The following is a 27,206-nucleotide window of genomic DNA, read 5'->3' on the forward strand; positions in this document are numbered from 1 at the left end:
GGAATGAGGAGAATCAGTGGGACACGGTGATTCCGGGATATGTTATATCGAAAGGATAGGGAGGGAAGGGTTGGAGGTGGGGTGGCTCTGTATGTCAGAGAGGGTATACAGTCCAGTAAGACTGAGGTCAGATAATTAGATTCCCTTCTAGAAATGCTTTGGTTCAAAACAGAGGGCCCAAAAGGAAATTTAACTATGGGAGTTTATCGCCCACCAAATCAAAAGATAGATGATTATAATATGATGGAAGGATTAAAGACAGCGGCTAAATGTAAAAACTGTGTCATAATAGATTATTTTAACTACCCACAGATTGATTGGGTCAATATGTGTTCAGGTCGAGAGAAAGACATTGAGTCTCTAGATGCTCTCAATGACTGTGCTATGGAGCAAATGGTCACAGAACCTACCAGAGGTGGCGCGATCCTGGATTTGGTCCTAAGTAATGCCCAAGACTTGGTGAGAGATGTAAAAGTGATCACGCTGCTTGGGAGCAGTGACCATAACGTTATTGATTTCACCATTTGTATAAATAGAGAGTTGCCCCAAAAGACCAGCAAAACCATGTTTAACTTTAAAAGGGGTAAATTCTCTGAAATGAGGAGGCATGTGAAGAGGAAACTGAAAGGAAAGGGAAATACAGTCAAAACCCTTGGGGAAGCTTGGAGGCTATTTAAAACTACAATCCTAGAAGCTCAGATAAAATATATACCACAAGTTAGGAAAGGCACAAACAAGTATAAGAAAAGGCCTGCATGGTTAACAAACAAAGTAATGGAAGCTGTAAAAGGTAAGAAGGGCTCCTTTAAGCGGTGGAAAGCTAGTCTAAGAGAGATTAATAAAAGGGAACACAGGCTGTGGCAAATCAAATTCAAGACTGTGATCAGGAAGGCAAAAAGGGACTATGAGGAGCGTATTGCAAAAAACATAAAGACCAACAATAAAAATTTCTTCAAATATATTAGAAGCAGGAACCCAGGCAGTGGGGCCCTTGATGGCCAAGGGGTCAAAGGATTACTGAAGGAGGATAGGGAAATGGCTGAAAAGCTTAATGGATTTTTTGCCTCCATCTTCACTGTGGAAGATGAGAAGTTTTTGCCCGCTCCGGAACCACTAATTTTGGAAAGGGTGTTGAAAGACCTGAGTCAGATTGAGGTGACAAAAGAGGAGGTCCTACATCTGATTGACGAATTAAAAACTAATAAGTCACCAGGTCCGGATGGCATACATCCAAGAGTTCTGAAAGAACTCAGAGTTGAACTTGTGGGTTTCCTGAAAATAATATGTAATCTTTCATTGAAACATGCCTCCGTTCCTGAGGACTGGAAGGTAGCAAATGTCACCCCCATCTTTAAAAAGGGTTCCAGAGGAGATCCGGGAAATTACAGGCCAGTCAGTTGGACTTCAATACCGGGAACATTGGTAGAAACCATTATCAAGGACAGAATGAGTAGGCTCATTGATGAACACAAGTTATTGGGGAAGACTCAGCATGGGTTCTTTAATGAAAGATCTTGTCTTACTAACCTATTACAGTTTTTTGAGGGGGTGAACAAACATGTGGACAAAGGGGACCCAATAGATGTTGTTTACCTTGACTTCCAGAAAGCTTTTGATAAAGTTCCTCATCAAAGGCTCCTTAGTAAGCTCGAGAATCATGGAGTAAATGGACAGGTCCTCTTGTGGATCAAAAATTAATAGGAAGCAGATAGTGAGAATAAATCAGCAGTCTTGACAGTGGAGGACGGTAAGCATTGGAGTGCCGCAGGGCTCAGTACTGGGTCCCATGCTCTTTAAATTGTTCATTAATGATCTGGAGTTGGGAGTAAGCCATATTGGGAATTATTAGGAAAGGAATTGAAAACAAATCAGCCAGTATCATAATGCCCCTGTATAAAACGATGGTGCAGTCTCATTTGGAATACTGTGTATAATTCTGGTCACTGCACCTCAAAAAGGATATTATAGCATTGGAAAAAGTGCAGAAAAGGGAAACTAGAATGATTAAAGGTTTGGACCACTTTCCCTATGAAGAAAAGTTAATACGCTTGGGGCTCTTTAGCTTGGAGAAACGTCGACTGCGGGGTGACATGATAGAGGTTTACAAGATTATGCATGGGATGGAGAAAGCAGAGAAAGAAGTCCTTTTCTCCCTTTCTCACAATACAAGAACTCGTGGGCATTCAATGAAATTGCTGAGCAGTCAGGTTAAAATGGATAAAAGGAAGTACTTCTTAACCCAAGGGTGATTAACATGTAAAATTCACTGCCACAGGAGGTGGTGGCGACTACAAGCATAGCCAGCTTTAAGAGGGGATTGGATAAAAATATGGAGCAGAGGTCCATCAGTGACTATTAGCCACAGTATATATATGTGTGTGTGTGTATATTGGCCACTGTGTGACACAGAGTGTTGGACTGGATGGATCTTACTCAGAGTGGCAGCAGCTCTCCACGGTTTCAGCCAGAAGTCTTTCATCCACTGCCAGATCTTTTAAGTGGAGATACCAGGAACTGAACCTGGGTCCTTCTACATTCCAAGCAGATGCTCTACCGCTCAGTCTCACCCCCCCCCCAAAAAAAACATACTTAGGCATTCAGCTATCAAGCCCTACTACCATGGTTGCCCTCCATGTGCTTGCTAAACCATCGTGGTCATTTTTACCACTCCTCAGTGTGAGAGTTAGTAGGGGTCTAGCACAATAGTGTCTCCTATCAAGAACATTATCGCCCAAGTGTGTATCTAAGAATTAGAAAGTATTCTTTAGGCTCTTTAATATGCAAGTAGTCAGTGTCCCCCTCCCTCCTAATTCATCCTCCAGGGACATAATTTCAAGATTTGTGCCAAAGGTGGTTTCCTCTCTTCTTGGCTTCCTTATAGCTTTTACAGTGATTATAATGTGACTTGTCAACACGACACAAAATTTTACTCACTGTTAGACTGGGTTTAAAAATGCCCTTGCAGAAGCAGGAGGCACTTTCTGTCATGCAAGGAAGGGTGCACTGCTTCCACAGACTTTCCATTCAATATGTGCCTCCCCCAGACTACATTCCACTCTGTTCCTGAGGCACCACAACTCTCAGGAACATCAGGGACTTCCATTCACAGTTCTTAGGATCCAACCCATTGTCTATCTAATTGCACAACTCAAAGAAACAGTGAAACGTTCCGTCCCTGTTGTTAAAAAATGGGTTTACACAACCCATCAGATTTCTAATTCAATGTGCTATGCACTGGGCTGTACGATTAAGCATCTGTCTCTTTGTTTTTCATATAAGCAAATGGATTTTAAGTTTGCCATGAGATAAGTGAAAATACCACATACAGTGAAAATGGAACTATAGAGAAGACAGTGAGATGTTCTTCTTGTGTTGTAATCATAATGTGCAAGGAATTCAGCAAGATACTAGTCTTCCTTAAAGTTGCCTGAAACAGTCTTCATTTTTAATGTATGCCAAGCTGAGATGATAAGACAAAGCTAGAATTAGTATGCCGGGCTTTTTTTGAGCAAGAACGCACAGGAGCGCAGTTCTGCTGGCTTGGTGTCAGGGGTGTGGCCTAATATGCAAACTACTTCCTGCTGGGCTTTTTCCACAAAAAAGCCCTGTATGAAACAATGGTTATGCCAGGGGGTATGGCCTAATATACAAATAAGTTCCTGCTGGGCTTTTCCTACAAAAATAGCCCTGTTAGTATGCATACCTTAACTAGCTACCACTCATATTCTCCATATTTGAATACCATTTTTAAATCCCCTAGTATTATCAAGTAGTCTATGTATCTATAAAGGCCTTTATTGTAGCAGCTAATTTATAGGCCATGGTTCAGCATGTAGGATTAGGGTTGCCAATCCCCAGGCGGGGGCAGGGGATCCCCCGGTTTGGAGACCATCCCCCCGCTTCAGGGTCGTCAGAAAGCGGGGGGGAGGGGAGGGAAATGTCTACTGGGAACCCCATTATTCCCTATGGAAATTTATTCCCATAGAAAATCATGGAGAATTGATCTGCAGGTATCTGGGGCTCTGCGGGGGCTGTTTTTTGGGGTAGAGGCACCAAATTTTCAGTATAGCATCTAGTGCCTCTCCCCAAAATACCCCCCAAGTTTCAAAAAGATTGGGACAGGGGGTCCAATTCTATGAGCCCCAAAAGAAGGTGCCCCTATCCTTCATTATTTCCTATAGAAGGAAGGCATTGAAAAGGGGTGCCGTCCCTTTCAATGTGATGGCCAGAACTCCCGATGGAGTTCAATTACGCTTGTCACAGCCTTGATCTTGGCTCCACCCCTAATGTTTCCTGGCTCCACCTCCAAAGTCTCCTGGCTGCACCCCCAAAGTCCCCAGATATTTCTTGAATTGGACTTGGCAACCCTATGTAGGATTTCCCCCCATGTCTTTGCACTGAATTCCATCTACCGTTTAGTCATGTATTCTTTCTAAATACTGAGATTTCTCTTTAGACTCCTTATTCACTCTCTGGGTTCACACCCTAAGCTATATTTTCGCCTCATCGGTGCTGCTTATGATTAGTGGCTTTCTTCATCCCATTTTTCACTACAGTTATTATTACTAGCATAACAGTTTATTCTATGAAAATGCCATATGATGTGACAGTGTGACTGCATGCAAGTGGGCTAAACTCACCTGTTTTCATGAGGCCACATGCATGTATTTATTGCGGGCGGGGGGGGGAGAAGATATAGGAGATTATAAGCCGCTCTGAGTCTGATTCAGAGAGAAGGGCGGGGTATAAATCTGCATTCTTATGTTATTTGCTATTTTATGCTTATTCAGGTTTTAAGTCGGAAAAAACTGATGTATTGTTTCATTGAAATTTAAATGATTATGCTTCACTAGAGTAAAAATTCAGTCTTCAGTACTCAACAATTTAAACTAAGATAATATTTGAGACCTTGGTTTAACTAATTTAAAGCTTTTGCGAAATATTATTACAACTGAATAGCTTGTCACTATCAATTAACTCTGCAGCCTTAATGTTCACACAGCAATTTACAAATATAAACTTGCATCGCATGCTTGTTGAGTGAATGAGGGCAAGCCATTTCATATAATAAAGGCTACAGAGAGAGCACTCAAATCCACATTTCATTTCCAAAGTGATATATCAGCTTTCATTTCTAACATCATTTAACTTGAAAGAGTTTAGTAGCACCTAATGGAGGGGAACATTATATTTTATATATTTGTTAGTTATTGCTTATAGAAAGAATGCATAGATTTTTGTCCTCAAGTCGCAGCCAACTTATGGCAATTCCATAGGGTTTTAAATGTAAGAGACCTTCAGAGGTGATTTCCTATTGTCTGCCTCTGCATAGGGACCTTGGACTAACTTGGTGGTCTCTCATTCAAATATAACCAGGGCTGACCCTGCTTAGCTTCCAAGATCTGACAAGATTGAGCTAACCTGGGCTATCCAGGTCAGGTCATGGAAAATTCAGCAATAGGAAAATGTTAAAGGTGTATCAACACAAAGTACATCAAGCAAGCATGAATATTCTATACTGCTATGTGGGTTTAATGCAAAACTTAGCTTTACCTGAACTTCCTATGTGTTATAAAATCTATTGTGATGATAAGTATATTATCCAACACACCCGGTAAGATTTTTTGCTTACTCCTTCCATTTTCCTATTTCTGTCCTCACAAGCCCTGCTCTCAGTGCACTCACCTTCAAAGGTGAGGTGGGTGGTGATTGGAGACAGGCTATTTTCTGTGGTGCCACATCACATCTGGAATGCCCTCCCCCATAAGGCTCACCTAATACTTCCTTTACTTTCTTTTAAGTACCAGGTTAAAACACATCTTCCCCTGCCCAAGGCTTTAATTAAGGGTTTTATCTTATCATCTTTTTAATGGTCTGCTTCAGTGGTTCAGGAGTTAGTCTAGATGACCCTTGGAGTCCTTTCCAATTTTTAGTTTTCAGCTGCATTCTGCAGGAGATTGGACTAGATGACCATGGAAGTCCCTTCCAACTGTGATTCTGTGATCTGTGACCAGCTTGCTAACTGTTGCTCCGATAAAATGGCTAACTCTTTCTCACAGTTAGTGCAGGTCTGGAAGAGTTGTCCAAGTCATCTGTTTGTCCTGTTTTGATGGATAAATTTCTGCTGTTGTTATCTAAGGGCTGGACAGGATTTTTGGAGAACTTGTGAAATCTGCTCAGCTATTAAGCAATTGTTTACTATGATAACTAAGCCCTGAAAGCTTCCAAATATCTAAAGAAAGCTGTGATCCATCCACACATTTAAAAAATAATCCTCCTTGTACTCAGATGGATCTGAATAACTTTTGGGTATTACCTTCTTAGCAGAAATGCATAGAAATACCTAAATAGGTGGATGGAATGATTGTAGTATAGTTTCAAATATACTTTTATTGGGCAAGATAATTGAACAGGGAGTGATTTGAGTTCTTGAATGAGACAGATTTTCTGGAGCCAAATGGCCCTGATTCACAATCTTTGTCCAGAAATGGGCAGAGGAAATCTAGCAACAATCATTCTAATAGGCCACTCAGCAGCATCTGATATTGTAGTCAATCACATGTCTTATGAATCTGAGAGCTGCAAGGGCATGGATTTGTCCCTTCTCTGTGAGGATGCCCAAAGGAAAGATATCTGCTGATGCAAGCACATCCGTCATTTCCCCATTGGCTTTTTAGTACTTAGTCAAAGTGTGACTTATTCATAAAGAATTTTATATTTGCTGATGGCTGTTGAAGATGATTTTTCTTTTGCTGGAACATACTTGGATTTTAACTGTCTTAATCTGACTGTTTTGGTTGTGGAGTGTGGTGTGCTTAAATAAAATTAATTAAAAAAAAATTATCCCACCCTTTTCTAAAGAGCTCAGGGCAATATACATCATTCTGTTTTATCCTTACCACTGTCCTGTGAGGTAGATTAAAGAGTGATTGGCCTAAGATCAACTAGTGAGTATCATGACAAAGGAAAGGTTTGAACCTGGGTCTACCAGAACTTGGGAATGACACTCTAACCCCTACAACACCACTCATGAATGTGGTTGTATACCATTTCAAATGCCATAGCAAATTGTTATTTGAAGCAAATAAATGATTTCAAAGGGTGTAAAGAATATAGTAAATACATCTGCTAGAATGTGACTGTTTCATTGAAATGTGGATCATGTAATTTGTTCTGATTAAAGATATGATCATTATATTATGAACTGGTGATTTAAATCTGTCTTATTAGAAAGAAAATGATATGAATGCAATCATTATACTGTTTAAATTGAGTGAACAGATTAATCTTCATCGTGGTCTCTGTGCAGTCCCACATATGGGTTTATCCGCCAGGATCGAGCCCATCTCGGAGAATTCAAAGCAATCCTAAGCGTTATTTTTGGCGCGCCTTTTCCCTCGTCCCGGGGAGGGGGCAGCGACTGCGCATGCCCAGACGAGGGGGAGGCGGCCAACCCACTCAGTTTCTTCTTTACCACCATCCGGAAAACACCTATCTCGCTGATCTCCCGCTTCATTGCAGTCCTTTCACTCTGATCTTCGTTCCCGTTCTTCGTTCCCGATTTCTCCTCTCTTCATTCTGGTATCGTTAAAAAAAAAAAATCTTTCTCTTTACTTCGTTTTTCGACCTCCTCTCCCCCCCCCCTCTCTTTCCGGGCGGGTGGAAGGGAAGGAAAAAGAAAAAATTACCTTTAAGCGGTGCGTTCGCTATGCAGCGAAAATACCATCTACCGACGGGCATTCTCTTCGCCTTTTCTGCCTCGGGGAAGCACACCGAACAGATTCTTGTGTGCACTGTAACCATTTCGGCAAACAGGCGAGGAAGAACCGCGCGGCAAGACTCAAAAGCCATTTGCTAGAGTCGTCCCTACGCCCCGTAATGGCGCAAGCTTCAGTCTCGCAGTCCTCACCGTCTTCCCTGCTTCTAAAGGGAATGACTCAGCCGGTTGCTTCCGTGGCGCTGGCTCCCAGTAAGCATAAATCCGGCAAGCATCACAAAAAATCAGACAACGCCAAGAAACGGCACCGTACCGAATCCACCCCGAGGGACCCGTCGAATCCGACTCCAACTGACCCTTCGAATCCGAAGTCTCCCAAGAGGCAAAAACTCGGCCACAAGGCTCTCGAACCCATCGCCGCGATTCGACCTCCTCTTGAACCCATCGTTACAATTCGGTCTCCTACACCTCGGCCTGCCGCAGCTGCTGCTACCTCGACTCGGACCACCCCGGCTTCGAAATCCACCTCGACTCCGGCCATCACTCCACTGGAAATCGTACGCATCAGTTCGAGGTCTCCATCGGTGCACGAGTCGCTGCCAGACCAAATCCTAGGTACCGAGTCTCCGACTTCGATCAGGAGTCAACGTCTGATTCCCCTCGAAGACCGCTTCTGTGAGCTCCCTACGCTCCAGCCGATCACTACTCCTGTGTTAGCCAGGAACCCCTCGACTCCGAGAAAACCTCCTCGACTCCGAGATGATAGATCCCGAAGTAGACGCAAGGATCATTATTATTATTACTCTCCTTCGAGGTCTAGATCTCCATCACCTCGCGGATACTATAGATACCCTAGATCACCTTCTCCTGGCTTCTACAGACATCGCACCCGGGAGCGCTCTCGGTCCCGCGAAGACTCCAGATTCCGAGAGAGGCCCTACTACAGGGATCATTCCCGCGAACGCGACCACCCTCGGTACCGAGACCGGTCTCCTCAGAGGCCCCACCATGATCACCATCAGTACCGTGAGCACAGGCCTAAACTACCTTCTCCTATCAATCCGGCGAAGCCTCCTAGACTCGAGCCTCCTGCACCAGAGCAAGTCAGAAAAACCCCAGAAGTTGATACCATCGAGGACTCAGAGGCTGAGCAATCTGTATCATCCAATTCCTCAGCTTCAGACCTCCACTCTCCGGACTCAGACATAGCCAAGCCAGCAGACCTCTCACCATCTGAAGGGCCTAAGTCTTACCTGGACGTGCTATCTAACATGGCTACATCTCTTAACGTAAAACTGACAACAGACGTACCAAGAGTCTCTGATGTGGTCTATGACCTGGTACATGCAGACCTCCCTACAGGATCATCTTTTCCCATGCTCCCAGTCCATCTGGAGACTTTAAAGGAAGCCTGGGACAAGCCAGCCTCCGTACCTCCGACGTCCAAGAGAGTTGAGGCACTCTACAAGGTGCATGCGCCAGAGTCGAAGTTCCTCTTCAACCACCCGGCTCCCAACTCTATGATCGTCCACTCTTCCTCAAAATCTAAGCAGACGAGGCACCCTGTTCCTCCTGAAAAGGAGGGGAAGAAACTAGACACCATTGGGAGAAAAATTTACTTCCTCACCACTGCCACTACCAAGATACATAATTATATGGCTTATTTTTCTGCCTATGCCTACAATCTTACATCACAACTGACCTCTCTGGTCACAGCCCTTCCAGAAGCTACCCAAAAGCAAGCCAACCATGCTCTACAGGAGCTTTCCAGAGTGACCAAACAACAAATAAACACTGCTCGCCATGCAGTCCAATGCTCCTCCAGGACCCTAGCTTCAGCCATCGCTCTCCGCAGACACGCCTGGCTCAGGTCTTCTTCTCTGCAGCCGGACATCAAATTCAAGATTGAAGATCTACCGTTTGATGGCCTAGGCCTATTTAATGCTACAACGGATGACATACTCACCAGCGTTGATGATAGCAGAAAAAGAGCGAAGCGGCTAGGAGTCACCCAGCCTCAATCCACATCCAAACAAAGACCTTGGAAACCTAATTATTTCAAACGCTCTAGATCTCCACACCAAAATGAGCCCTGGAGACGCAAGCCTATTCAGACTAAGCAGCCATTCCAACAGAGGGCACGCCCGCAGACCACGAAGAAGACAACACCGACCAATAAGCAGTCTCTTTGACTCCCCTGCTCCTCTCCCAACACCTCATTGCCCGGACATCAGACTACAGCCGTTCTTCCACAACTGGGAAACCATAACATCTGACTCCTGGGTACTCTCAATCATTCTAAACGGGTACTCAATAGAGTTCAATTCGACCCCAACTCACCGCAGGTTCATCACTACTCCTCCGTCACCCCATCTTCTCCAGGAAGTAGCAACCTTGCTGGCCAAGGGGGCTATAGAACCAGTCGTCCCCCCCCAATATCATCGCACCGGCTTCTACTCCCGCTACTTCCTTGTTCCGAAGAGGGACGGGGGCCTGCGCCCTATACTAGATCTCAGGAAACTCAACCACCATATTCATCACAAGAAATTTCGGATGGTCACACTCCAATCCATCCTCCCGTTGATCCCAGAACACGCTTGGATGGCCTCGATAGATCTCCAAGATGCATACTTTCATCTTTCCATCAGTCATCATCACAGGAGATTCCTCAGATTCGCCATAGGGGATCTACACTACCAATTCCGTGCTCTCCCTTTCGGCCTCTCTACAGCCCCGAGAGTATTCACGAAGTGCATGGCTGTGGTAGTAGCAATTCTGAGACAACAGTGCATCTCCATTTACCCTTATATAGACAACTGGCTAGTCGTCTCCCATTCCAAGGAACAGCTTCAGTCCGATGTCTCCGCGACCCTGTCCCTCCTGGCCACTCTGGGCCTTCAAGTCAACACTGCCAAATCGCACCTAACCCCTACTCAATCCATTCAATTTATAGGGGCTCATCTTTCGACTCTGTCCTGCAAGGCGTATCTACCAATAGACAGAGCACAGCACATCATGTCTCTGGCCAGAGACATTATCCGACATCGCTCCCAGACAGCTTTCACCTTTCAGAGGATGCTAGGCCTCATGGCCGCCACCACCTCTGTGCTCCTGTTTGCCAAACTGCACATGCGTCCTCTTCAGCTGTGGTTCGTGAGGACTTTCCACCCTCAGCGCCAACATCAACTCTCTGTGCTCACTGTTCCATCTCACATCATTCCCTCTCTCAAATGGTGGACGGTGCGCCATCACCTTCTCAAGGGGATGTCCTTTATTCAGACTCCTCCGATGATTGTCACTACGGATGCTTCAAAGTGGGGATGGGGAGCCCACTTAGGACAACTCACAGTACAAGGCCAGTGGACAGAATACGAACGCTCCCTTCACATAAATTGCCTGGAGTTGATGGCAGTCCACAGGGCCGTGAAATCTTTCCTTCCGTCGCTTCACAACAAGCATGTCCAAGTCACATCGGACAACATCGCGACTGTCTTCTACATAAACCAGCAGGGGGGCACTGCTTCCGTCAGACTCTGCAAGATAGCTTTGAGTCTATGGCACTGGAGCATTGCCCACGGCATTTTCCTATCTGCAGTGCATCTACCCGGAGCCCAAAATGTTCAGGCGGACACTCTCAGTCGACACCCCATCAACGATCACGAGTGGTCCATCAACCGTCGTTATCTCCTTCCGTTATTTCGGAAGTTGGGTGCACCGGACATAGATGCCTTTGCAACACCAGACAACACACAATGCCCACGCTTTTTCACGCGAGGCCAGCCATCTCCACTGTCAGCAGGGGATGCCTTCCTACAATCCTGGAGCGGCCCAATGTTGTACATGTTTCCTCCAATTCCTCTCATTACGAGAGTATTGCAGAAAATCATGACGGACGGTGCAAACTGCATCTTAGTGACTCCATGGTGGCCACGTCAACCGGGGTTCACCACTCTCCTCCTGCTGTCCCACGGTCGCTTTCACCGCTTCCCACAAGCTCAGGACCTTCTCTCTCAGCAGAGGGGCAGGGTCCTCCATCACAACCCTGCTCTCCTCCACCTTACAGCATGGAGAATCAATTCCTAACCTTCACGCCAGAGGTCTGTCATATCATCCTCAATGCTAGGAAACCTGCTACCAGGAAATCCTATACCCTCAAATGGAAACGCTTCTCTAAATATGCTGAATTACATTCTTTTCGACCTGAATCAGCCAATATCAATCAGATTTTGACTTACACCCTGACTCTCTCTAAGACGGGACTATCTCACTCCTCCCTGAAAGTACACCTGGCAGCTATCTCTGCATTCCATCCACGCATTGATGGCTCCACTGTATTCTCACACTCCGCCACCAAGGCCTTCCTGAAGGGAATCCTTCACCTCCACCCTCCAATCCGCAAAATACAACCTGCTTGGAGCCTATCCCTAGTCCTCAGTCAGTTGATGAGGCCACCATTCGAACCCATGGCTTCCATCTCTTTACACCTTCTGACGTGGAAAACTGCCCTTCTAGTGGCCGTTACCACTGGGAAACGAGCCAGCGACATCTGCGCTTTCAGGGCGGACCCTCCGTACACTGTTTTCCATCATAACAAGGTGGTGCTACGCCCAGATCCCGCCTTCTTACCTAAGGTGGTATCCCCTTTTCATCTGGGGAAACCTTCCGTCCTGCCTGCATTCTTTCAAAACCCTACAGACGCGGCCCAACGAACTCTTCATCACCTAGACGTACGTAGAGCTCTGGCCTTCTACATCGACAGAACTAAACAGTTCCGACAGGACAATAGACTTTTTGTATCTTATGCTACCCATAATCAGGGTGCTAGAATCTCTACCCAAAGATTCTCCAAGTGGATTACATCCACCATATCTTTATGCTATGAACTGGCTAAGCAGCCCGTACCTGAGCACTTGCGAGCTCACTCCACCAGAGCGGTCGCAACCTCAACAGCCTTCTGTAAGGGCGTTCCGATGGAGGACATTTGCGCTGCTGCGGTCTGGTCGTCCCCATCTACCTTCGCCTCGCACTACGCTCTCGACGTTCGTGCCCGGCGTGACACATCCTTTGGGCAGGCTGTGCTGAGATCGATCTTCGACTAAAGTCATCTGCGACCTTTGTGAGTACAAATTTATTCTACTTATCTACTCTGACTTGCAGATCTTCTTTACAGATCCAGCACCCGCCTCCTGCAAGATAGCTTGCCAGTCACCCATATGTGGGACTGCACAGAGACCACGATGAAGATGGACAGGTTTCTTACCTGTAACTGATGATCTTTGAGTGGTCATCTGTGCAGTCACACATACCCACCCAGCCTTCCCCGCTGCTGGACTTTCACATCATTGCATTTAATACACCTACCCGGCGGCGGGAAGAAACTGAGTGGGTTGGCCGCCTCCCCCTCGTCTGGGCATGCGCAGTCGCTGCCCCCTCCCCAGGACGAGGGGAAAGGCGCACCAAAAATAACGCTTAGGATTGCTTTGAATTCTCCGAGATGGGCTCGATCCTGGCGGATAAACCCATATGTGTGACTGCACAGATGACCACTCGAAGATCATCAGTTACAGGTAAGAAACCTGTCCTTTCATGGCTGTGTAAAAGAAAAAATGCTCTGATTGTGTGAAAGGTTATTTCAACTGTTTAGAGCCATGAGTTTAAAAGTTATGCTCCATTTCTGTTGCAGTTAGTAGTGAGTGTTTAAGTGAATTTCACTTTTTCTAGGAATTGTTTCTTACCAAGAGGTTCGTATTGAACTTTTGAAGCCTGAATAAAAGCAAACAGAAACCAGGCATAATCTGTAAGATTTTTAAAAATTGTACTATTTTGTTTATCTTGAGGACAAAGAATTTTAATGGGAATCTTGTCTGGAGAAAAGGCACTAACATTAAGCAATGTATATCATTGGTGTTATGATGAACACATACATTTCATATATTACTATTGTTTCATCTGCTCTGGGATGGAAATGGAAAGCACTTCAAATGTATGGAAAGACAATTATTTCAACAGAAGCTTTTCCCATGCCACACTTCTGAAGGAAAAAAGTAAAAGTGACATGTACATGTATTTGTTGTGAAACTACTCAGGCTGCTATCACTGTAGTATCAGAGAGTCACAGAAGCATTTATGAATTAATGATCTTTGGTTCTGTTTGAACAACAGAACTGACAACACATTTCATAGGTCAGCTGTCTGAACAAAAAGCATAGCAGTTTTCCTTAACTGGAGGCAGAAGGCATGAAATATACTTTTTTTCCTTAGTAGCCTTCTCACTACTCAGCTATAGTTGCAGAGGATGTGCCTTCCCATAGTTAAAGAACACCAACAACAATACAGTCACATTTCACCAAGGGACACTGTGTTCCATTCAAGATTAAAAACGCAAACTTTCGTAACTAGTGCTGTGTGTTCTTTTTAGTTTCAGTGTAGATTTTTAGAAGGCTCACGTTGGCATAATTAGGACTCTGTAGTGGAACATATATTGGTGCCAGTGTAATCGCTGTTAGGAGGAGTTGCTATAGAAACTAGGACAGGAGAAACAAAGCAAAGAACTGGGAACTAGGTTAAAGGCCTTGAGAACTTGATGTAAGATGAAGTACAAACTGTTAAGGCTACGCCTGTGTCTGATCTGCTGCAAACTCCCAGGTCCTTTAGAAGAAGATGAAGTGGAATGTGAGACCATTCCTTTAAGTATACTTTGTGGTGTATTGTTCAGGCAAGAAGTATTCTTGGTTGTAACTTGTGACCTGGTGGATGCAGATCTTTCTCTGCTTTCCCCCAGGAGCTTCCTGTGATCCCAAAAAAGACATTGCTTAGGGTCAGGGGACCCTCACATACAGTTCACACTGATTAGGAGCTAAAGCAAGGAAGTAAATGGTATGAAATTGACCCTTTCCATAAAAACCTCCATAAGATACAGCCCTCTGGGTTGTGAAGAAGTAAAAGATTTGCTGTTCTGGATAAGTTTTAAGTTTTTATTTCTTGATGAGAACTTCAGAGCGAGACAATACTTACTTAAATCAGCAAGTTTAAAATTGTTGAAATGAGTTTGAATAGCACAGCTTTCAAAAAAATTAAGCACAGCTTTTTTAAAAAAATTAAGTTTGTTCTTAAAACACCTTAAGGACTCTGTTAAGTTCTTACTGCCAGTGGTTTAAACAAACTGAATGGAAATACTACCCTCAAACACAACTATATGACAGTGATCATTGGCATTTATAAGCTGTTTCCCTATTCCAAACCTCCTGTGACCCATTTCAAAAAGAAGTTGGCAGCTTCCAAGATTAACTTGGACAAAATTAATTGTTTCTTCTCCACATAACTGCAAGGTGCACAATTCATTACTGATGAGTCTTCTAAAAAGAAGTAAACATGTGGGTGCAGTGCACCAGTAATTTCTGTGGCTTGCCCTTTCAGGCTGTGTATGTTCAGTTAATCCTCTGGGTCCATTCATAAGAAAGAACTAATGCTTAGGGAACTTGGTCAGTCATGGTTGCAGGTACCCATTTGTTGAGCCGATCTCCTTCCGTGAGATACTGGCACCCTGCCTGCAGATTAGATGGATTCAAGGTTGACATTCCTGTAGGTTCATCTTCCTGCAGGGAAAGGCTGGCCCAGCGAACAGTTAGGATTGAAATGTAGGTTCCCCGTTTGCTCTGTTAGGCTGGCTTTATTGATAATGATGATGTTGATGACAACGACGACTAGCTGAAGTTGCTGGGCTCTGTAGTTTCCTCCCACTCTCCATTGTTTCAATAAAGTAAACAATCCCCTTTTACATCATATGGTAAGAATTAAATAGTCAAAAAGAACATTCAAAGGCACTGCTGCATTTGTTGAGTTTTCCGGTTGACTGAACTGTTTGTATTTCAGCCTTTAGATTCCCATTTGAATAAACAGGCTTCTGTTTTGAACATGTGAGTAACTTCAGTGGTAGTTATTTAATTCTTATTTTCTTAATAATGCAGAATGCCCATTTTGCTGATCTTACATTGAGTATTTTAACACCTACAGCTTTTAGCTGGCAGTTATTTAAAAATTAACTAAGTCATGCATCTCTTTTGTAGTAGTAATTTTTATTTTTGCTTGATGCAGGGCTTTGTGTATAAATAGCCTTCATGCCTCTATCTGCATAGTGAACTAGCATCTTCTGCTATGTTTTTCCTCCTCATGCACAGTAACTAGGGACAGAAAATCATTTGTAAAAAAGAGATGAATGTAGTAAAGTACCAACCAGAGCATCTGGTATCTTTTAGATTAGTAGATCTAAAAGATACCAGATCCAACTTTATTTTGTTTGTTTATTTATCAAATTTATATCTTGCTCCTTCTCAGGACTTAGGCGCATATAAAATATACCTGATAAAAACAGTACAGGTTGTTCATTTATCAAATTTATATCCTGCTCCTTCTCAGGACTTAGGGCAGCTAGGAGCATATAAAATATAACCAATAAAAACAGTACAGGTTGATCAGTTCGACCAGAACTTATACCCATGGATAAAATGCCACATAGGGCAATAAACAGTCCACAAACCATTAGGATACAATAAAATAGATTTTATGTAGATGTTTTAACATGTACAGGTTGGTCAGTGTGTATTTAAAAAAAATTGAACATGTTTCTTCTGCAAATAGGCTATTAGCTCCGAGGTACAGGCCAAATTCTAACCCAGGTATGTTTAGCTGAGCTAGATTTCTCAGTTTTAATGTAAGGTGGTTCTTGATTCTTCTTCTTCTTTGAAAATTAACTGTAAGTTAGTACTCAGACATAGGACAGCAGCTATATTTTTTATCAGAAAAGGGATATTTTATTGGCTAGTACTAATTATTATTCATAATATCCTGGATTCACCCTTGCACCAATATTGAATTGTATTATCCAGTTAAGAAGAAGAAGATGATGATCATGATGATATTGGATTTATATCCCGCCCTCCACTCCGAATTTCAGAGTCTCAGAGCGGCTCATAATCTCCTTTACCTTCCTCCCTCACAACAGACACCCTGTGAGGTGGGTGGGGCTGAGAGGACTCTCACAGCAGCTGCCCTTTCAAGGACAACCTCTGCCAGAGCAATGGCTGACCCAAGGCCATTGCAGCAGGTGCAAGTGGAGGAGTGGGGAATCAAACCCGGTTCTCCCAGATAAGACTCCACACACTTAACCACTACACCAAACTGGCTCTCAAAAAAGCGTATGTCCTTTTATCAAAAATAATGAATTAAGAGATCACAGGAGAAAGGGACAATTATAAAACCAGTTCCACATTTAGCTAGAGTTTGCTGTGTTTCTCAAAGTAGGTAATATTGAACCAAAGTTGGTAATATTGAACCAAAATCAGGAATTCCAGATAGCACTCAATTCCTTTGGGGGCCATTTCACTTTTTATTTTTTCCAACCTTTTCCAAAATAATCTTAGTACTTCATTGTTGAAATGTCTCACTTCTGATATAAGCACGTTTGTTTCGCATTCTGTGTACCAAAAAGGGAATATAAGTATGTAGCCAGTAACATAAGTATGTAACCAGTAATATATATATACACACACTGTGGCTAATAGCCACTGATGGACCTCTGCTCCATATTTATATCCAATCCCCTCTTAAAGCTGGCTATGCTTGTAGTCACCACCACCTCCTGTGGCAGTGAATTCCACATGTTAATCACCCTTTGGGTGAAGAAGTACTTCCTTTTATCCATTTTAACCTGACTGCTCAGGAATTTCATCGAATGCCCACGAGTTCTTGTATTGTGAGAAAGGGAGAAAAGGACTTCTTTTTCTACTTTCTCCATCCCATGCATAATCTTGTAAGCCTCTATCATGTCACCCCGCAGTTGAAATTTCCCCAAGCTAAAGAGCCCCAACACTTTCTTCATAGGGAAAGTGTTCCAAACCTTTAATCATTCCAGTTGCCCTTTTCTGCACTTTTTCCAATGCTATAATACCCTTTTTGAGGTGCAGTGACCAGAATTGTACACAGTATTCCAAATGAGACTGCACCATCGTTTTATCATCATTTGATACTGGCTGATTTGTTTTCAATTCCTTTCCTAATAATTCCCAATATGGCATTGGCCTTTTTTATTGCAGTCGCACACTGTCTTGACATTTTCAGTGATCTCTCTCTTGGTCAGTCTCTGCCAGTTCACACCCCATCAACTTGTATTTGTAGCTGGGATTCTTGGCCCCAATGTGCATTACTTTGCACTTGGCCACATTGAACCTCATCTGCCACGTTGACGCCCACTCACCCAGCCTCAACAGATCCCTTTGGAGCGCCTCACAATCCTCTCTGGTTCTCACCACCCTGAACAATTTAGCATCATCTGCAAACTTGGCCACTTCACTGCTTACTCCCAACTCCAGATCATTAATGAACAATTTAAAGAGCATGGGACCCAGTACTGAGCCCTGCGGCACCCCACTGCTTACCATCCTCCACTCTGAAGACTGCCCATTTATACTCACTCTCTGCCTCCTATTAATTAGCTAGTTTTTGATCCACAAGAGGACCAGTCCTTTTACTCCGTGACTCTCGAACTTACTAAGGAGCCTTTGATGAGGAACTTTATCAAAAGCTTTCTGGAAGTCAAGGTAAACAACATCTATTGGGTCCCCTTTGTCCACATGCTTGTTCACCCCCTCAAAGAACTGTAACAGGTTAGTGAGGCAAGATCTTCCCTTACAGAACCCATGCTGAGTCTTCCTCAATAACCCGTGTTCATCAATGTGCCTACTCATTCTGTCCTTGATAACGGAAGATTGGAAGCTCTTACCGTGAAGCTTCCTTCTCGGTGGTCCTGGAGTGGGATGGTCCGAAACTGTTGGGAGTAGGCTCCTCCTCCAGAAACAGGGTCGTTGATCGCTTGATCCAGCTCGGGGGAGGGGCCGCTCTGTTGGAACTCCCCAGCCCATAGAAAAGCTATGCTCCTCCATTGGCATACATCTATAAAACAAACTCTGCATCATGGTAACAAACCACTCAGAGACCATAATGATGCAACGCCATTTTAATAACTGCAAACAGCAGAAGTAACGGTAACCAATCAGAAAACTTCCGCTGCCAGTCCCCAGTACCTCCCACAACCAAGCTCCCACAGCTATCCACCTAGAGCAAGGTACAACACCGGGTGGGATGGACCATCCCACTCCAGGACCACCGAGAAGGAAGCTTCACGGTAAGAGCTTCCAATCTTCCATTCTCCGGTGGTCCCTGGTAGTGGGACGGTCCGAAACTGTTGGGACATACAAAAGCAATATGTACCCCTGGGCGGGAACCACTACATTCAATGTATAACCTGTTGTAGCACCCTGCAACCGAAAGCCACTTCAGCAGATGCCCACCTATCCACCTTATAATGCCTGGTGAAGGAATGAGCAGAACTCCAGGTGGCTGCCCTACAAATGCCTTCCAGGGATGAGAAGGACTTGTACACTGCAGATGAGGCCGCTCCTCGTTAGGAATGAGCCGTAATTCCTCCTGGAGGCTCCAACCCTGATGCCGTGTATGCTGCAGAAATACATTGCCCCAACCATCTGCTCAGGGTCGAAGAAGTAACTGGTTTTCCCAAGAAGGGAGAATTAAAGGAAACAAACAAGGACTCTGACCTCCTAAAGTCCTTGGTTCTATTTATATAAAAACTCAAGGCACGCTTAACATCTAACCGATGCCACTCTTCTTCCTTCTCATGCTTGGGATTGGGACAGAATGAGGGTAATACCACGTCCTGAGATCGGTGAAAAACTGAATTCACTTTAGGGATAAATGTCGGATCAGGTCTCAACACTACCCTGTCCTTATGAAAGGTACAAAGGTCTTTATCCACGGACAGGGCCTGCAACTCAGATACTCTGCAGGCAGAGGTAATCCCAACTAAAAACAGCGTCTTAAGGGTAAGATCCTTCAGACTACAAGTAGCCATGGGCTCAAAAGGTGCATGACACAACGCTTTCAGCACCACATTTAACTTCCAAGTAGGAAACCTATGTGCAGTAGGGGGATTCAACAGGGACACCCCCCTCAAAAAACGCTTAACATTTGGATGCAATGTCAAGGACCCCCCTTTTTTAGCTCCACGAACAGCCGAAATAGCTGCCACCTGCCTACAAAGGGTATTAGTAGCCAGCCGGAAACTTATGGTGGCAGGGCTCGGGGGAAGCGAGCTAGACTGCTGTTCTTTTGAGGGGTTATAGAGTGTTTCGAGCCCATCCCTGTGACATCGGTCCCATCGTTGTGGGACCCAGGGGGCTGGCGCAGCGACCCGCCGAAGCAGCCTGTCAATAATAACACAGGTCGAGATGCAGGATAGGAACCCGGAAGTGACCGACAGGCTGCTTCAGCGGGCCGCTGCGCCGGCCCCCTGGGTCCCACAACGATGGGACCGATGCCACAGGGACGGGCTTGAAACACTCTATAACCCCTCAAAAGAACAGCAGTCTAGCTCGCTTCCCCCGAGCCCTGCCGCCATAAGCCTCAAGGGGGCTCATTTTGCGGCATCTCCCGGCGGGAGGGTGGCACCCGCACAGGACACATATCAAATGAAAGAGGGGGCGCAGGGCTATCAGAAACAGCCGGCGGAGGGAGTCAGGAGCCCACCCCACTGGGGGATCCACACCCCGAAAGTGATGAAAGTGGCGCAGATAGAGCCAACAGAGCAAACAGGACAAAATAAATAGGCTGCATTATGCAGCACAGTTGAGAAAGTGCCTTATCCCATATACTGATGAAGTAAATACAGGATTTGAGAACAAAATTGCACCAGAAGACACAAACACAAAGCTCCCTTACACTGAATCAGTGCTTGGGTCCACCAAAGTCAGTATCGTCTACTCCAGGGGTGGCCAGAGTTGCTTAACAAAAGAGCAACACAGAATAAAGGTCAGATGTTTGAGAGCCGCAAGACATGAACATCGGATATTTGAGAGCCATGGAAGGAAGGATGGAAGGAGGGAGGGAGGAAGGAAGAAAAAAGGGAGGGAAGGAAGGAGGGAGGGAAGGGAGGGAAGGAAGGAAGGCCGGCCGCCCCCTCCCGCCAGCCGCCCCCCCCCCCCGCTTTCGGCCCCCTCCCTCCCTGCCTGCCTGCTTACGTTCTTCCAGGGCGCGGGTGGCGGCCTCCCCTCCGGGTGGGCGGGCTGGCCAGTAGGCGCAGCAGCGGCTGGTGCTGCTGGTGGCGCTGCTGGCGGGGCTGGCGGCAGCTGAGGAGGAGGCGGCCAAGCCCACTGACCTGGGGCCTCCCGCCACGCCGCCACCGGCCCGCCTCCCGCTCCGGCCACCGCTGCCGCCGCTGCCTCCGCCGCCTCCCCCCCGCGGGCCTCCAGCGCCGGCCTCTCCACCACCTCCCCCTCCGCCACCGGGGCCACCCACTCTCCTGGCCCCGCGCATGCACAGAGCCCGCCACACCGCTGCCAATCGCCGTGCGCATGCGCAGCGACGCTCCCTCCCTCACTCGCCGCCTTCCCCGCCCGCGCGCGTGGCCCGCCGGCTCCTCTCGCTGGCTAAACCGGGATCTCTAATGGTCCCTGTATAGCCAGCCCGGGAGGCGGGAATTTGTAGCCAGAAGCGGGACTTTCCCGGGTGACCGGGACGATCTGGCCACCCTACCAAAGAGACTAACGCCTTTGAATGGTACAGCTGCCAGTCTAGCCTGTGCGGCTGCATCTGCATCCCAAGTACGAAGCCAAACGTTCCTGCGCGCTGCCACACTGCAAGCCACTGCCCTAGCGGACAACTGCATTGCATCTAGGGTCGCATCTGCAATAAATGCTGTGCCCAAGGCTATTTTCTTAAGCTCATCCTTGAATTCCTTTGGCGCATCACTATCTGCTGAGGCCAAATTGGATGCCCAGGTATATACTGCGCGTGCAAACAGCGACCCTGCTGAAGACGCCCGAATGGACCAGGCTGAGGCTTCAAAGTTCTTTCGTAATGCCTGTTCCGTCCGCCTATCGCAGGCATCCTTGGGTAGCCCATCCGCATCCATGGGCCGCACAGATGTGGATAATAAACTATTTACAGGGTCGTCCACTACAGGCAATTTCAGCCGTTTAGTAGCCTCTGGACTCAACTCATACAGTTTGGAAAACAGATGTGGGTTAGATTTTGGCTTAGCCGGGTGTTCCCACTCCGCCTTAATAAGACTAAAAAAGGGAGCAGGCAAGGGCACCCCGGTCTGAGAAACCCCCACTTTGGGCATCATTTTTCCTGAGCCTGCAGGCAGGTCGGGGTCCAATTCTGCCTTCTCTCTGGGTGTGGCAGTAAAGTCCAGTTCCCTAAGGACCTTAGGAAGGAGTTTAGAATAATATTCCACTGGAAAAACCCTAGACTGCACAGAAGGAGTAGCATCCTCCTCCTCAGAGAGTTCCCCTTCCTCCTTTGCAGAGGAGTCTACTGAAGAGTCAGCCTCCTCTTCCTCCTGAGAACTATCACAAGGAGAGTCCAAGCTCATACCCAATTTTGCTTTCTTTGGGTCTGTAGGGGCTGTGGCAATGTCTAGAACTGCTTGTCTCTTTCTTTTCTGGGAGGGGGCAGGCGCAGCAGAGCCTCGGGCAGAAGCAAACTCCTTGCTCAGTTCTCTTTTTAACCAAGTGAGTAAGTTAAGCTTGGCATCCTCTCCAGATAAATCCGGTTCAGAATCCTCACGATCTTTTTCGGAAGCGGATCCTGAGTACTTTGGGATGGAGAAATCACTGGTTGAGCCTGTCTCACTAGTCTGTCCCCGTCCGTCAGCCATCTCAGCTACAGCAGAAGGCTGAAACGAAAGTGAAAAGGGGAGAGGGAGAAGCCTCCGTTACCAGGCTAACTGCCTGAAATGGCGACCCCTTCTGCGCAGTAAAAAACCCCGCCCCCCAGGCCACGCTAAGCGCGCCTGAAATGGAGAGACCTGCTACGACATAAGCCTTTCCGCACCCCGTTCAGGAGGGGTCCTGGAAAAACTGCTGTAAGCTACCGGGTGGGCTTCCCTCATCCCAGCGGAGCCCGTCCCAAGTAAAAACAGTCCGCGCATCACAAAGAGCTTCCTGCTCTCCCTCAGGCAGCTTACCACCTCCTCTCAAGTAGACACGCTCTCTGAGTGAACCGCCAAGAGTTTTCTGCTCTCGGCTGAGCTGGACCTCGGTCGTCTGCACTACGCCTGCCGGCGCTGCGTGGGACCACAAAGTTGGACTTGCCGCTCTCCCCACCCCCGCCTCAACAGGCTTCGGAGGGGCGACCTCGCTCTCCGCGGCAGTCCCTGGTTGTGCCGCCTTTGCTAGGTAAAAACCTAGCGCCGGCAGTAAAATGCTCTGCCTGCCGCCGTTGCGGCTGAAGAACCAGGTGGCAGAGACTTTCTCACAAGGAGACCTCGTCTGCGGATCAATGTGCTCCAATGCACAGCGAACACGTCCTGTCTCGTAACAAGGCCGTTTTGGACTGGGGAGTTCCAATGGAGCGGCCCCTCCCCCGGGCCGGATCAAGCGATCAATGACCCTGTTTCCGGAGGAGGAGCCTACTCCCAACAGTTTCGGACCGTCCCACTACCAGGGACCACCGGAGAATGGTTTCTACCAACTTTCCCGGTATTGAAGTCAGACTGACTGGCCTGTAATTTCCCAGATCTCCTCTGGAACCCTTTTTAAAGATGGGGGTGACATTTGCTACCTTCCAGTCGTCCGGAACGGAGGCACTTTTCAATGAAAGATTACATATTTTTGTCAGGAGATCCACAAGTTCAACTCTGAGTTCTTTCAGAACTCTTGGATGTATGCCATCCGGACCTGGTGACTTATTAGTTTTTAATTCGTCAATCAGTTGTAGGACCTTCTCTCTTGTCACCTCAATTTGACTGAGGTCTTTCAACACCTCTTCCAAAATAAGTGGTTCTGGAGCGGGCAAACATCTTCCACAGTGAAGACAGAAGCAAAAAATGCATTCAGCTTCTCCGCCATTTCCCTATGCTCCTTCAGTAATCCTTTGACCCGTCAGTCATCCAAAGGCCCCATTGCCTCCCCAGCTGTTTTCTGCTTCTAATATATTTGAAGAAAATTTTATTGTTAGTCTTTATATTTTTTGCAATATGCTCCTCATAGTCCCTTTTTGCCTGCCTGATCACAGTCTTGCATTTGATTTGCCACAGCCTGTGTTCCCTTTTATTAATCTCATTTGGACTAGCTTTCCACCGCTTAAAGGAGCCCTTCTTACCTTTTACAGCTTCCATTACTTTGTTTGTTAACCATGCAGGCCTTTTCTTATACCTGTTTGTGCTTTTCCTAACTTGTGGTATATATTTTATCTGAGCTTCTAGGACTGTAGTTTTAAATAGCCTCCAATCTTCCCCAAGGGTTTTGACAGTGTTTACCTTTCCTTTCAGTTTCTTCTTCACTTTAAACTTTAAAAGAGGTAAATTCTCTGATATGAAGAGGCATGTGAAGAGGAAAGGGGGAGGTCCTACAACTAATACAAATTAAAAACGAATAAGTCACCAGGCCCAGATGGCATACATCCAAGAGTTCTGAAAGAACTCAAAGGTGAACCTGTAGATCTCCTGACAAAAATATGTAATCTTTCATTGAAATCTGCCTCCGTTCCTGAGGTCTGGAAGGCAGCAAATCTTTTAAAAGGGTTCCAGAGGAGATCTGGGAAATTACAGGCCAGACAGTCTGACTTCAATACAGGGAAGGTAGAAAGAGCCCAGCAGGAACTCATTTGCATATTAGGACACACCCCTGATGTCACCATGTTTCATGCAGGGTTTTTTGTAGGAAAAAGCCCAGCAGGAACTCATCTGCATATTAGGCCACACCCCCTGTTGCCAAGCCTGCCATAACTTTATTTATTTATTTTATTTATCTAAGATTTATATCCCGCCCTTCCCACTAGGTGGCTCAGGGCGGCTTACAACATATAAAACTAACATAAAATCTAAAATTAAGCATTAAAATCAACATTTCATAAGTTATAGTTAAAAATCTAAACATTTGTTATATACATAGACATTAAAATCACAAAGCGAACCTACAGCTACACTCATCGGTTGCATGTTCAATATTCGATGTTCCGTGTTCGATGTTCAGTACTCAGTGTTCTGTGCCAATTAGTTGTGGGCCAGCCGGAAGAGGGATGTCTTACAGACCCTGCGGAATTGGGTAAGATCCCGCAGGGCCCTTACCTCTTCTGGCAGCTGGTTCCACCAAGATGGAGCCATTACGGAGAAGGCCCGGTCTCTTGTAACTTTCAAACGGGCTTCCTTTGGCCCGGGGACGACCAGGTTTTGGGTCCCCGATCTTAGTGCTCGCTGGGGAACATGTGGGAAGAGACGGTCCCTCAGGTAGGCAGGTCCTAGGCCATATAGGGCTTTAAAGGTAATAACCAGCACCTTGTACCGAACTCGGTAAGATATTGGCAGCCAGTGCAGAGCCCGAAGTCCCGGCTGAATGTGCTCCCACCTTGGGAGCCCTAATAACAACCGGGCGGCGGCGTTCTGCACCAGCTGCAATTTCCGGGTTCGGCACAGGGGCAGCCCCATGTAGAGGGCATTGCAGTAGTCCAACCTCGAGGTGACCGTAGCATGGATCACCGTTGCTAGATCGTCGCGCTCCAGGAAGGGAGCCAACTGCCTTGCCTGCCTAAGATAGAAAAATGCGGACTTGGCGGTGGCTGCTATCTGGGCCTCCATTGTTAGGGAAGGCTCCAGAAGTACCCCCAGGCTCCTGACTCTGTGCGTCGCCGTCAGCGGCGCACCGTCAAAAAACGGAAGGGGTATTTCCCTTCCCGGACTCCGACGGCCCAAGCAAAGGACCTCTGTCTTCGCCGGGTTTAGCTTCAGCCCGCTCTGCTTGAGCCACCCAGCCACAGCCTGTAATGCCCGGTCCAGATTTTGTGAGGCGCAGACCGGCCGGTCGTCCATAAGCAGATAAAGCTGGGTGTCATCAGCATACTGGTGACAACCCAGCCTGTACCTTCGGGCAATCTGGGTGAGGGGACGCATATAGATGTTAAATAACATCGGGGAAAGAACTGCACCCTGAGGCACCCCGCAATCGAGCGTGTGCCTACGGGACAGCTCGTCCCCAATAGCGACCCTCTGTCCCCGACCTTCAAGGAAGGAGGAAAGCCATTGCTGTGTGTTCCTGCTAAAACAAAAAAGCCCTTGTGGAAATCGTTATCAAAGAGAATTAGTAGGCACATTGATGAACAAAAGTTATTGAGGAAGACATAGCATGAGCTCTGTAAGGAAAGATCTTGTCTCACTAACCTGTTAGAGTTCTTTGAGGGGGTGAACAAACATGTGGATAAATGGGACCCAATAGATGATGTTTACCTTGACTTCCAGAAAGCTTTTGATAAAGTTCCGCATCAAAGGCTCCTTAGTAAGCTCGAGAGTCATGAGGTAAAAGGACGAATCCTCTTGTGGATCAAAAACTGGCTAAATATTAGGAAGAAGAGAGTGAGTATAAATGGGCAGTCTTTGCAGTGGAGGGTGGTAAGCAGTGGGGTCCCACAGGGCTCAATACTAGGTCCAATGCTTTTTAACTTGTTCATTAATGATTTGGAGTTGGGAGTAAGCAGTGAAATGGCCAAGTTTGCAGATGACACTAAATTGTTCAGGCTGGTGAGAACCAGAGAGGGTTGTGAGGCACTCCAAAGGGATCTGTCGAGGCTGGGTGAGTGGGCGTCAACGTGGCAGATGAGGTTCAATGTGGCCAAGTGCAAAGTAATGCACATTGGGGCCAAGAATCCCAGCTACAATTACAAGTTGATGGGGTGTGAACTGGCAGAGACTGACCAAGAGAGAGATCTTGGTGTCATGGTAGATAACTCACTGAAAACGTCAAAACAGTGTGTGACTTCAATAAAAAAGGCTAATGCTATGCTGGGAATTATTAGGAAGGGAATTGAAAACAAATCAGCCAGTATCATAATGCCTCTGTATAAATAGATGGTGTGACTCATTTGGACTACTGTATACAATTCTGGTCATCGCACCTCAAAAATGATATTTTAAAAAGGTAAAGGTAGTCCCCTGTGCAAGCACCAGTTTCCAACTCTGGGGTGATGTTGCTTTCACAATGTTTTCATGGCAGACTTTTTACGGGGTGGTTTGCCATTTTCTTCCCCAGTCATCTACACTTTGCCTCCAACAATTTGGGTACTCATTTTACCGACCTTGGAAGGATAGACAGCTGAATCAACCTCGAGCTGGCTACCTGAACCCAGCTTCTGCCAGGATCAAACTCAGGTTGTGAGCAGAGCTTAGGACTGCAGTACTGCAGCTTTACCACTCTGTGCCACAGGGCTCTTAAAAAAATATTGTTATATCGTTTTATATTATAATATTGTATTGTATTATTATTATAGCACTGGAAAAAGTGCAGGAAAGGGTAACTTTCCCTACGAAGAAAGGCTTAGGGCTCTTTAGCTTGGAGAAACGTCGACTGAGGGGTGACATACTTTTCTTCCTTTCTCACAATATGATAACTCGTGGACATTCAATGAAATTGCTGAGCAGTTGGGT

At 46.2% G+C, this 27,206-nt stretch overlaps 1 protein-coding gene across 5 annotated transcripts in view; it reads left to right on the forward strand.

Annotated features, from left to right (window-relative positions):
- BABAM2 (BRISC and BRCA1 A complex member 2) overlaps positions 1-27,206 on the forward strand; it is a 287,811-nt gene that overhangs the window by 207,057 nt on the left and 53,548 nt on the right. The window lies entirely within an intron of this gene.

Source organism: Heteronotia binoei, chromosome 1, assembly GCF_032191835.1.
Source record: "Heteronotia binoei isolate CCM8104 ecotype False Entrance Well chromosome 1, APGP_CSIRO_Hbin_v1, whole genome shotgun sequence".
NCBI classification, from domain to species: domain Eukaryota; kingdom Metazoa; phylum Chordata; class Lepidosauria; order Squamata; family Gekkonidae; genus Heteronotia; species Heteronotia binoei.